The sequence below is a fragment of the Hippopotamus amphibius genome, chromosome 1 (assembly GCF_030028045.1).
Source record: "Hippopotamus amphibius kiboko isolate mHipAmp2 chromosome 1, mHipAmp2.hap2, whole genome shotgun sequence".
Classification (NCBI taxonomy): Eukaryota; Metazoa; Chordata; class Mammalia; order Artiodactyla; family Hippopotamidae; genus Hippopotamus; species Hippopotamus amphibius.
This window is the reverse complement of record NC_080186.1, coordinates 110,107,452-110,121,299: the sequence shown is the minus strand read 5'-3', so window position 1 is coordinate 110,121,299 and position 13,848 is coordinate 110,107,452.

The window sequence follows — 13,848 nt, the reverse complement described above, 5'->3', positions numbered from 1 at the left end:
AAAAGTTAGTAACTCCTGGTAACTAGCAGTACATAAATACTGCTTGACAAGTATTTACTGAATGTTCTATGTGGCAGGCTCTTGAGCAGGCACTGGGGAGGAGGGGGGAACAAGGCACGCAGAGCACCTGCTCTCAGGAAGATGACCCATAACACAGGAGCCAGATGTTTGTAGAGAATCACATACATATTGATATATTTTTTAAATTAATGACGATGATGTATTTAATACTCATGGGTACCTTGGTCCCATTGTGTCAGCCAGGATTGATAACTGAGTATCAACAGAAGACTATTGAACAGCAATAAAATTATTTTTGGAGAATGTCCTTCAGTTTTTTTTTTTTTAATTACTTGACATTTTTTGGCTGCATTGGGTCTTTGTTGCTACTTATGGGCTTTATTTCTAGTTGTGGCTAGCGGGGCTACTTCATTGCAGTGTGCAGGCTTCCCATTGCGGTGGCTTCTCTTGCCGCAGAGCACAGGCTCTAGACGTATGGGCTTCAGTAGATGTGGCTCGAGGGCTCTAGAGCACAGCCTTAGGAGTTGTGGCGCACCGGCTTAGTTGCTCTGCAGCATGTGGTATTTTCCCCGCCCAGGGATCGAACCCGTGTTTCCTGCATTGGCAGGTGGATTCGTAACCACTGTGTAACCAGGGAAGTCCCCCTTCAGATATTTTTGTCTTACTAATGGAAATACGTATGTTTGATCTAATGTCCCCTGAAATTCAACCATGGGTTCCTGGTGCTTTTGGACAGAAAGGCTTATGGTCAAGGTTTGTGTGGTGACTCTGCTGCCACCAAGTGGTATGGGCATGTAGGGAACATCTCCATACAGATCTCAGCTTCCTCGTCAGTAAGATAAGGTTATTCAGGTTCTCCAAACTCCCTTCTTGCTGAATTTTTTTCCGAGGGCACGAGAGACTGAGATGCATGTTAAATGTGCGCTGGGACCCGCAGCCAAGAGCTGACCTTGGTCCCTTCTCTGTGTGTCCCCTACAGGAGCCTCAACTGAGCTCACACACCAAAAACACAGAAATGAGGGAGGAGATGGAAGAAAGAAAATCAACTGGTCTGAAGGATGAGAAAAATCCAGAGAAAAACAAGGTAATGGTATGGGAGGTGGTTGCCAAGGGAGGTGAGACGAAGGACAAGCTGAGTCCAGAAACATCAAGGGATAGTGGGACGTGCACAGAGCATCGTCCAGGTCCTCAAGGAGCACCTCAGCTGAGCAGGGAGGACTGGGAGAGTAAGTTACTCCACAGTGAACTTGTGCACCTGCCGAGGAGATCCACAGGATGGTTCAGGGTTGGCTTATACTTCTGGGAAGCACCAACTCCAGGGGGAAGAGGATGGGACCTTGATGCTCTGTCCTAGACCCCCCAAACTCAAACTTGGAGCTTCCCAGTGGTGGATGCCCTCCCAAGTAAGTGTTCACTAAGACGGATAAATAATGTGTGGAGAAGAATTAGAGATATTCATTCTTCCCAGGGACCAAGCTAATGGGACCCTTGTTTCTGAAGCAGAGATAGTAATAATATTCTTCTGCATTTACCGTTTCAAAGGCTTTACATACAACATCTCTGAACTATATGTTGAGTGCTTAATTTGCCTTATGTTGTGTTAACAATTTGGAGTTCCTATATGAGTAATATTTCCATGAGGAGATTAAAGCAGTGAGAGGAAGAATACAAGTGCATAGTTTCAACAAAACGTGGTGGCCCTCAGTTGGGATTTTGTGGCAGCCCAGAGGATGGGAGGGGAGGCCAAGGACTTCTCTTCCTAATGACAGAGTGAACCATTGAGAGGAATCCCTGAGGACAGTTGTGTCTTCATCAGAGTCACCACAGGCAGGTGTCCTAGGATGAGGATAGCGTAGGGAAGGCTCCTATTAAGGAAAGGGATGCTACATCCTGGGAGAAAGCAGAGCATCCCTGACAGGACAGTTGGACAGAAATGTCGTTAAGATGAGTGGAGACTTGCAAGCATGTTTATTCAGTCAGTGAACAAATATTGCCGAGAGCCTCCTCGGTTCTTGACTCAGTGCCAGGAGTCATGCACACAGACGAATCAAATGTTGTCCCAAACTTCATGGAGCTCTCCATCGAGTAACAACAAAATCATGAGAGGTGTAGTGGTGGTGGGCTCATTGGAAGAGATGATCAGCGCTGCTTAGGGATGACCTCATGGGTGGTCCTGGTCCCCCTTCTCTTTTTTCCAACAGCTACATGGTCTCTCCTGGCCCAAGAACCTGGTTCTCAGCCAGATTTCAGCTTCTCAGGATACAACTCACACCTGGGCTCCATGTTGGCTCAAGGCATTCAACACTGTCACGGTCTTCAGCGATAACTGCTAATATCTGTAGCTACTGACTATGTCCTGGGCAGCTGGAGAGACAACGAGGCAAGTTTGATTTGTCCTATAGGTTCATCCTTGTCATCATGATGCGTGATTAGCTGTTTCCTCTCAAAGTTAAATACTCTCCAGTCTTCAAGATTCTCTCTCCATATCAAAAATCATTTAAATATCAGCCATATTTCTAGACTTGTAGAATTTGGTGTTTTATCTCTAATTGTAGATCAAATAACTAAAGTGAAAAGGAGTAAAGCAAACTCCAAGTTTGCAGTGAGATGTAGGATGGTCTGGGATTGAAATCCTGGCTTTTGCTATTCAGATGGTTGATAAACCCAATGACTTTTGTTTTCTTAAAAACAGAATTACCTAACACTCCCGAATTCCCTCCTCTTCTTTGTCCTATCAAGTTCTATGAAATATAACATTTCTGCTCGTCTACATAACTTGGATTCTCAGTTAGTGGAGCTCCATGAAGACATTACTGAGCCCTTGTGAGTAAATCACTATGGTCATTCCACTGGAGGATACAAAAGGAGGATACATAAATCTTTACTGAAAGAAGTTGAAAGGTGATGGTGCCCAGCTCAGCCTGGGTGTCTGTAGGTGAGAACATCAATAGCAGACAGCAATAGCCTCATCCTGATCAAAGGGAAGATGTGAACAGGAGCAATGACAGCACCTGGCTTTCTCCCTCCTGAAGAGTCAGGTCACAAAGCACCTAGAGAGTCTCCTCCAGAAAGTGTCCTGGGTACCAACTGTCATATTTGACTGTCACAAATTCTTGGCATGGGCTCCCTCACTGTGTTCCCTTTCCCAGATTCTGTTTAGATGGTAGCAAATTCAAGAGAAAAAGCAGAGGGTTGGACTTGAAAAGAATGAATAATGTGTGGTTGGGCAATGAATCTTTAAAAGATCAAGATCCCATTCAGGAAGTGAGGTTTTAGGGAATGCAGTGCATAGGTGGGGTTTAGTGTCATGCAGTGAGAGAAAATTTATTGCCTTTAGAGGCATCTAATGACTTGTGAAGGCAGCACATTCCTCAAATAACCCAAATGATAACCCTTCCTACCAAATGACAAAGAGAGCCTTTCACTTCCACTGGTCTTATGGAAACAAGGGGCCCTTAATGCACTTAAATTAGATAAGCTTGAAAATGGCTCTTCCTCTAGGGCCATGGAATGAAACAGATCCCATGGTCGGTGACCTAGGAAGAGGCAGAGCAGGTTTTATGACAATAGCCACAGGTGGTGGCGAAAAATGTCTTGAGCTTTTGGAGCTGCAAATGAGTTCACTCAGAAGAACCTTCCATGTAACTAAAACATGTTTAGCAAAATTTTGTATCCCATGGACACTAACTGTTTAGCCCATTATCTGCAATCATCCTGTACATAATTAACCTGTATTGTCTTGGACCACCAAGGACCTTTGAGAGGAGTTCAGGAACCTGCACATCAGCACACATACCTGAAATGGAAATGGCATATTTTTTTCACAAGCTAAAAATAATAAAGTTCTTTCTCATTTTCAAATTATAGTCTTTGACCTAACTGAAGAGCTGACTACCAAAATATTAACGGGTAATCATGCTCACTAATATGCAGCTTTACACACAGCTTATGATGATTTTGATAAACAACAATGTATAGCAATTGTTTGTACAGATTGCCACAATGTCATCCTGGAATGTCAGTGGAAGTAGTGAGTGACATTATACCACCTGTCAGACCCCCCACAGGAAACAGGTAAAAAGGACGGGGTCAGCCAGCTCACTGTATACAATGGTATGTAATGTACATAACTCTTAAATTGGTTGATCATAAACCACTGAGAGTAAATCTATGTTTATACTGAGTTTTGGGTCCAGTCAAATAGGCAGAACATTCAGAAACAACTGTTTGGACTGTGAAAAGAATGGAAATAAATTCTTTGCTCATGAGTTAGAAGACTCACTATTTTTGAGGTGTCAATTTTCCCCAGTTTGATTCAGTGCAATCCAACTAGTAAACACAGTGAGCACCTTTGATGGTAACTGATCAGCTGATTTTAAAATGAATTTGTAAATGCACAAGACATAGCAGAGTCAAAACACTTTCTATAAAATGAGGAAAAAAGTTGGATGGCTAACTCTACCTGGTTTCAAGAACTATTTTCAAGTTGTAGTAATCAAATCACTATGGTATTCTGTAGTGGTCAGTCAACAGATTAATGGAAGAGAATAAAGACTCCCCAAATAAACCCATATTTATAAAGAGCCTGACCTTTTTTGACCAATGAAAAAAGGTAATCCAGAAAAGACACTCTTTTCAACAAATGGTGAAGAAATCTTTCAAATGGTGATGATCTCTTTCAACCTTTTCAGCTAGTGGATATCTATATCCATATGAAAAGTAGTTAACTAAATGAGCAGAATCCATATCTCACACCATGTACCATAAGTAACTCAAGATAGATCATAGATCTAAATATAAACCTGAAAACTGTAAAACTTGTAGAAGAAAACATCGAGGAAAGTAGTTGTGACTTCAGCTTAGACAGAGATTTCTTAGCTCAATACCAAAGATATAATCAATAGAACAATACGTTGATAAAAAAGACTTCATAACCATTGAAAACTTTTGGTCTTTAAAAGGCACTAGGGGGCTTCTCTGGTGGCCCAGTGGTAAAGAATCTGCCTTCCAATGCATGGGACACAAGTTCAATCCCTGGTCCGGGAACTAAGATCCCACATACCATGGGACAAAGAAGCCCACGAGCTGCAACTACTGAGCATGCAAGCCACAACTAGAGAGCCAGTGTGCCACAACTACAGAGCCCACATGCCGTAACTACTGAGACCACACACCACAACTAGAGAGAGAAGCCCACATGCCACAACAAAGAACCTGTGCGCCACAACAAAAGATCCTGTATGCCACAGTAAAGATCCCGTATGCCCCAGCTAAGATCCAGTGCAGCTAAATCAATATATACTTAAAAGGCACTGGTAAGTAATGGCAAGTCAAGCCACAGTTAGTAAAAAATATTTATAAATTGCATATTTGATAGAGGACTTATACCCAGACTATACAGAAACTCTTAAAACTGAAAAAGAAGACAAAGAGATCAACGTTACATTGGGGAAAAGATTTGTATAGTAATTCTGGAAACAGGCAATGTAAGTCATCCACCTAACTCTTCTCTTGTAAAACTGCTTTGATGAATCAAGAACATTCAAATTTCTATATATCTTTTAGATTAGCTTATAAATGTCTACCAAAATATCTTCTGGAAGTTTGGTTGGGTTTGTAGAGATCTGTTGATTAATTTGGTGAGAATTGACATTTAAAACATTGAGTCATCGAATCTACAAGTTTCCCATTTATTTATTCTCCATTTATTCAGTTCTTTAATTTGTCAAAGTAATGTTCTGGGTTTTCATTGTATTGTTCTTACACATGTTTTGTACAATAAGACAGTGCAATAAAAAAATTGGTCGGGGGTTGGGGTGGGATGAATTGGAAGATTGAGATTGCCATATATACATTACTAATAAGAAAATAATTATCAAATTGTACACTTTAAATATATGCAGTTTATTGTGTGTCTATTGTACTTCAATAAAGGTTCTAAAAAATTAAAAATATTAAAATAAATAAATTAATTAATTAAAAAAAAAAAGAATTGGTCAAAAGACCTGATGAAATATGAAGTTTTTGCAGAGTCTCGAAAGTGTGGGCAGAAATGTGCAGATGTGCATTGTCATGCAAGATTACCATGCCCTCGGATAGCAGTCCTCTGCATTTAATCTGAAGTTTAGGTTTCAGCTCTTCAATAAACATCTCACTGTAACGACCACTGTTGATTGTTGAACATTTTTCCTGGCAATGTTCCAATATTGGCCCTTGGGTATCGCAGGAAATTGTAAGCATCAATTTTCCTGATGATGGTTGAGTTTTGAACTTTTTCTTGGTCAGTGGTTGAGGATGTTTCCATTCCATCCTCTTCCATTTACTCTGAAGCTCGTAATGATGAATCCACAGCTCATCACCAGTAATGATTCTCTTTAAGAAACTTTCACCTTCCTTAGAGTATGGCTCCAAATTTTCTTTGCAGATATCCAAGCACTTCTGTTTATGCTGTTCCATGAGTTGTTTTGGGTACCCATCTCACAGACACTTTTTGAAACCTAAGTCTATCATGGATTACTTCGTTTTGAGGTGTTAAAGTGGCCTCCCTATAGTTCTGATCTTGCTCCATTGAACTTTCACCTGTTTGGTCCCCTGAAAACATCCCTGTGAGGACGAAGATTCACTTCTGATGAAGAAGTGAAGACAGTGGTGCATTCGTGGCTCGCAGCTCAGCCTAAAACATTTTTTAATGAGGGAAAATGAAAGTTTTTTAACACACGGACAAAGTGTATTGAAAAGCAAGGAGATTATGTTGGAAAATGATGTATTTGTCTTTTCTAAAAGTTAAACTAAATTCTACAGCCAGAACGTGGATAATTTTTGACTCACCTTCTTGATGAGTCTACAAAGCTACAGTAGTCAAGACAGTATGGTACTGGCACAAAAACAGAAATATAGATCAATGGACCAGGATAGAAAGCCCAGAGGTAAATGCACGCACATACGGGCACCTTATCTTTGACAAAGGAGGCAAGAATATGCAATGGAGAAAAGAGAGCCTCTTCAATAAGTGGTGCTGGGAAAACTGGACAGCTACATGTAAAAGAATGAAATGAGAACACCAAACACAGAAATAAATTTGAAATAGACTAAAGACCTAAATATGAGGCCAGACACTATAAAACTCTTAGAGGAAAACATAGGCAGAACACTCTATGACATAAATGACAGCAAGATCCTTTTTGACCCACCTCCTAAGAGGAATGGAAATAAAAACAAAAATAAACAAATGGGACCTAATGAAACTTGAAAGTTAAGAAGATGAAAAGACAACCCTCAGAATGGGAGAAAAAATTTGCAAATGAAGCAACTAACAAAGGATTAACCTCCAAAATATACAAGCAGCTCATGCAGCTCAATATCAGAAAAACAAACAACCCAATCCAAAAATGGGCAGAAGACCTAAATAGACATTTCTCCAAAGAAGACCTACAGATAGCCAAGAGGCACATGAAAAGATGCCCATCACTTATCGATAGAGAAATGCAAATCAAACCTATGTATCACCTCACACTGGTCAGAATAGCCATCATCAAAAACCCTAGGAACAACACATGCTGGAGAGGGTGTGGAGAAAAGGGAAAGTAAACTGTTGGTGGGAATATAAATAGATACAGCTACTGTGGAAAGCAGTATGGAGATTCCTTAAAAAACTAAAAATAGAACTACCATATGACCCAGCAATCCCATTACTGGGCATATACCCTGAGAAAACCATAATTCAAAAAGATACATGTACCACAGTGTTCACTGCAGTAGTGTTTACAATAGCCAGTACGTGGAAACATTAGCACTGTTTACAATAGCCAGGACATGTGTCATGTCTATCGACACATGAATGGATAAAGAAGATGTGGCACATATACACAATGGAATATTACTCAGCCATAAAACGGAATGAAATTGAGTTATTTGTAGTGAGGTGGATGGACCTAGAGACTGTCATACAGAGTGAAGTAAGTCACAAAGAGAGAAACAAATACCGTATGCTAACGTATATATATGGAATCTAGAAAAATAATACTGGCGAATAGCATGGCAGAGTGGGAATAAAGATGCAGGTGTAGAGACCAGACTAGAGAACACAGAAGGAAAAGGGAAAAATGAGGTGTAGTGAGAGAGTAGCATTGACATATATACACTACCAAAGGTAAAATAGATAGCTGGTGGGAAGCTACTGCATACACAGGGAGATAAGCTCGGTCCTCTGTGACAATCGAGAGGGATGGGATAGGGAGGGTGGGAGGGAGGCTGAAGAGGGAGGAGATATGGGAATATATGTATACATATAGCTGAGTCACTTAGTTGTATAGCAGAATTTAGCACAACATTGTAAAGCAATTATACTCCAATAAAGGTGTATAAACAATAACCAATAAAAAGAAAAGATGCATGTATAAACAGAGCTGATATATTCATACAAATGGAATACTACTTAGCAATAAAAAGAACGCACTGTTGATGCATATAATAAGATGGATATACTTTAATCATTATGCTGCATGAAGGAAAGCAGACAGAAAAGAGTATGTATATGGATCCACTTATATAAAGTTGTTAAAAAGGCAGATTCATCTATTCTGGCAGTGGTTGCCTGTGGCTGAGAGTTGAGGGAGTGCTGGACTGCAAAGGGGCACAGGAAAGTTGTGACAGAAGGGAAATACCCTGGATCTTGATTGTAGCTGTGGTTTTAATAGTATATACATCTATCAAAATGCGTTGAATTGTATACTTTATTTTTTTCAGCATCTACCCAGAAGTGAAGCATGTCACTTCCACGCATATTGCTTTGGCCAAAGTAAGTCACAGAGCTATTCCTAACTCTTTTTTTTGGCAAAAAATTATTTATTTATTTATTTATTTATTTATTTATTTACTTACTTACTACCTTACTTACTTACTTATTGGTTGTGTTGGGTCTTCGTTGCTGCACACAGGCTTTCTGTAGTTTTGGTGTGTGGGGGATACTCTTCATTGTGGTGTGCAGGCTCCTCATTGTGGTGGCTTCTCTTGCTGAGGAGCACAGCTCTAGGTGTGCAGGCTTCAGTAATTGTGGGACACAGGCTCAACAGTTGTGTTGTACAGGCTTAGTTGTTCCACAGTATGTGGGATGTCATTGGGACAGGGATCGAACCCGTGTCCCATGCAATGGCAGGCAGATTTGTCACCACTGCGCCACCTATGAAGTCCCTTATTGTATACTTTAAAGTGGTGCAGTCTCTTCTACCTGTATCATATCTCAAGAGGATCCATATAAAAATCCACTGCAATTCTTTCTTCATACTAGCAGTGTTTAGAAAATAAAATTCAGTGAAACATAATAGAGATTCACATCCATAATCATTAAATGCTTAAGAACACATATACTGAAGACTCCTGAAAACCATTGCTGAGAGAAATTAAAGACCTAAATAAATGGAAACATATGTCATATACATAAATTAGATGAGTCAACATTTTTAGAATGTCAAATCAATGTTATTCCGAATAATATTGCAGCAGGCATTTTGTGGGGGAATTTGCAGGCTAATTATGAAATGTATATGAAGTCAAAGTATGTAGATTGGCCAAGACACACTGAAGAAAAATTAAGTTGGAAGACTTACTCTACTGGATTTCAAAATTCAGGTGAAAACTATAGTAATTAAGACACTATACTATTGGTATATGTAAACACAACACAATTATATCAATGTGAAAGAGTAGAGAGTAAAAAATTTACCCACATCCGTATGCAATTATTTGATTTTTTAAATAAAGTCACCAATATGCATAGCAGAGTAATGAAAAGCTTTTCTGCAAAATATGATAAAACAAATGACTATTCATTTAGAAATAATTTAATATTAAAAATCACTTCTTTATAAAAACAGATGATTGAACTTGGTGTACCCCCCCCCCAAAAAAAAAAAAAGAATTCCAGCCAACACATGGGACAGGATAACAGAAAAAAAAAAAAAATCACTTCTCTCCATATACTAAAGTTAATTGGAGATGTTCTTTTTAAAATTGCAATGCTTTTTAAAGAATGATGGAATGTTTTCTTGACTAAGGCATAGACAAAAATTTCTTATACAAAATGCCAAGGCACTCACCACAGATTAAAAAATTGAATAAACTGGATTTCATACATTATTGAATCTTTAACTTACCATAATTTCCATTTAAAAAGTGAAAAGGCAACCCATAGACCCGCAGTTATTCCTTGCAATACATATATCTGACAAGAGACTTCTGTAAAATATATAAAGAACTTTTATATATCACAAAGAAAATTACAAACAATGTAGTGTATTTTTGAGCAGGAGATTTGAAGCAGCATTTCTCAGTAGAAGATAGCCAAATGACCAATCAGCTTTTGGAAACCGAAATGGGAAGCCACTATAGACATCAGAATGGCTAAAATTTAAAAGACTGAATATATAAAGTATGTGGGAACATACAGAAACTGGAACAGCTCTATATTGGGGGGAGAAATGTAAAATGACGCAACTATTTTGCAACCTCTGTGTCAGTTTCCATTCATTGACCAAGCAATTCTCTTCTTAGGTGTATGTACCTAGGAGAAACACGTGGATGTGTGGACAAAATAATTTGTGCACCATTATTCATACTTACTTTGTGCAGAGTAGCCAAAAACAAATCTGTTTATTACCTGAAAAATGGATAGTCCAATTGTGCTATAATCATAAAACAGAATATTTCTTAGCATAAAAATAAAGCCAAATTATCGACGTGGCCAATTAAGATTGAACCTCAAAACCAGATATCGTGTGAAAGAACCCAGGAAAAAGAGAACATACTGCATCATGCCATTCATATGAAGTGCAAGAGTAAACAAAATTATCTCTGATGAGGAGATCAAAACATGTTTGTCTTTGGCAGAAGGGGATGGTCTGGCAAGTAACGCAACAGAACTTTGGGGAACGGTGGGGAATGTTCTATACCTTGATCTGGATGGTGATGATACAATGCATCCGTATGTTAAATTCACTGATCTGTACTTCTAGGTTTTTTGCATTTTGTTCTAGGCAAATTACACCTCAATGTAGAACTGAAGGCATTGAAAAGAGGGATGACAAAGGGTAAAACAAGTGATAAACGACAGAAAATAGATGAGATATTCAACATATAAATAACAGGCTCCCTTGAGAAGAAACCCAAAGCAATGGAACAAAACAAACACTCAAAAGTATACTTAATGAGAAAAGTAATAAAATTTAAAAGTCCAAATGATATTAAAATGACACACTGCCCCCTTGGGAAAAATCACCCTAGAACAACAAATGCAGATGTAGTCTTGTAAAAGTACTGCCATTCAGTTTAATGTAAAGGTACAGGGTTGCCTTTGAAGGACAAATTGAAATGGTTTCTAATGATCAAACCTCTCCTTGCCAAATTTTGATGTCAGGAAGTTTTATAACCATTCTGAGCTTTTGTGTCATGAGGAAAAGAACAACACCTGACTTATAAGATTGTTCAGAGGATTAAATATGATCACTTGAACTATAACAAGTGCTAAGAACATACTTGACTTTGTTCTCCTTTATTCACCTTAAACTGATAGAATGCAATTGGCAGAGAACACATAATGTGTCCTAAAATAACTATTTTCCCACCATTTCTAGAAAGAAGTCCTGTTAATAGTAGAAAGAATTGGAGAGGGACAAGAGCCTTTTGAACAGCCATCCTTCAACCCTGGAGCATGGCTAGTTTCCTTCTAAAAGAGAGATGAAAGTCTTGACCAGGGCTCACCCCTGCAGTCTTCCCTGTCTGGAATGAAATGAGGAAGTCCACTATAGCTTTAGAACAACCTTGACTCCCAAGTGTTCCTCAGAAAAACAATCAGTTGTTCCACGCTAAAGATACTGAACAATTTTTGAAACCAGGAGGGGTCAAGGCTAAACTGAACCACATCACCAGAACTCTCACTTGAATCACAGCCAGGATATTAATACGGTTTCCCAGATCGCTGTTATAGCACATGAAGGCTCCACTGCAGTGGGTGACAAGCCTGTGGATATCAATCAGGTCTGTCATTGTATATATACAATGTATATATATTCATTGATAGGAAACAAAATTCAAACGTGTCCCCCATCCTAAAAACCCAAGGAAGTTCTCATCCGAAGCAATGTGTTGGAAAACACCCAGGCATAATCTTTGTGATCTTTGATGAGGTAATGATTTCTTAGATGGCATCTTAAGCAAAAACAACAGTGAATAAATAGATCAAAGGATTTCATCAAAATTAAAATCTTTTGTGCTTCATGGTGTCTTAACCCTGTGAGCTACCGAGGGGAGTGGTATGATTTGTCAATAAGAACGCTGACCAATACAAGGTCTTTATTTTCCAGCCCTGACAAGTTTCTTCAGCCTCCCTCTTGGCCCTTTCCCCACGTGCTTCATGCTATGATCTGACTGATTAAAAATATCTGAAGTCACCAAACACTTCATTCTTTCTCTGGCTCCTGGGTTTTTCTACATGATGTTCCCTGTGTCTGAGACATTCTTACCTGCCCTTTATTTACCTATTTATTACTCTTATTCAGTTTTCAGGGTCTATCTTGTTGTCACTTTGCCTGGAAATTCTTTCCTGACTCTCAAGCCTGTGTGAAAGGTCCCTTTCTGACCGGTACTTCCTGAACTGCAACCCATAAACTATTGCATTTTCATAGACTATTAACTCATTTATATCTACCTCTGGATTATGAGAAAATAACAAGTTTATATGATTCATCCTTTGCAATGAACACCTATTGTTCTGCCTGCCCATACTTGCTCTTATTCTGGAAAATATTCTGTTTAATTCAGAATGGGACTGCTATCTTCTTACTGATTCCAACCTCCCTGGTAATTAGTAGGGTGGAAACCTGATGCAAGCTGGGCCATTCAGAGCCCTCTGTTAGGATTTTTGAACAAGAAAGGTGACAAAGTGGCCTTCAGATCCATTCAAGTTCCAAATTTTGAGATGCGGGTCTGGGGATTTTAGAGGCCATACCTCTTGTGTTATTTATCTATTGTACAACAAAATACCACAAACCAAAACACATTAAAACAGCACACATTTATAAAAAAAAAAAATTAAAATCTTTTGTGCTTCAGTGGATACGAATAAGGAAGTGAAAAGACAATCCACACAAGCAGAGAAAAGTGTTGCAAAACTTATATCTGACAAAGTGTCTAGTATCCACAAGATGTAAAGAACTCTTACAATTCAAGAGGAAAAGGAGAAAAAACCGAATATATTAATGCAAAAGGGATTTGAACAATCATTCTCCTTAGAAGACTTAAAAATGGCCAGTAAGCATGTGAAAAGATGCTCAACACCATTAGTCATTAAGCAAATGGAAATGAAACCCACAATAAGGTACCACTTCACCCCCGCTAGTATGACTGTGATAAAAACATACACAGGGAGATGTGAAAGGTGTGCAGAAACTGGAATCCTCTTACACTGCTAGCGGGAATATAAAATGTTGCAATTGTCTTGGAAACAGTTATCAGTTTCTCAAATTCAATATAGAGTTGACACTGACATACTGGGAGCAGTTCCACTCCCAGGTTTGTACCCAAGAGAATTGAAAACATGGTCACAAACTTGCACCTGAATACTCAAAGCAGCATTATTCATAGACGTCAAAAGTAGAAACAACACCAAATGTCCACCAACTGAGGAATGAATAAACACAATGTAGTAGAGTCATAAAGTGAAATATTATTTAGGTGTAAAAAAAAATAAAATAATGAGACATGCAAAAACATGGATGAACCATGAAAACGTTATGGTAATGAAGAAGCCAAATACAAAAGGCCATATGTCTGATG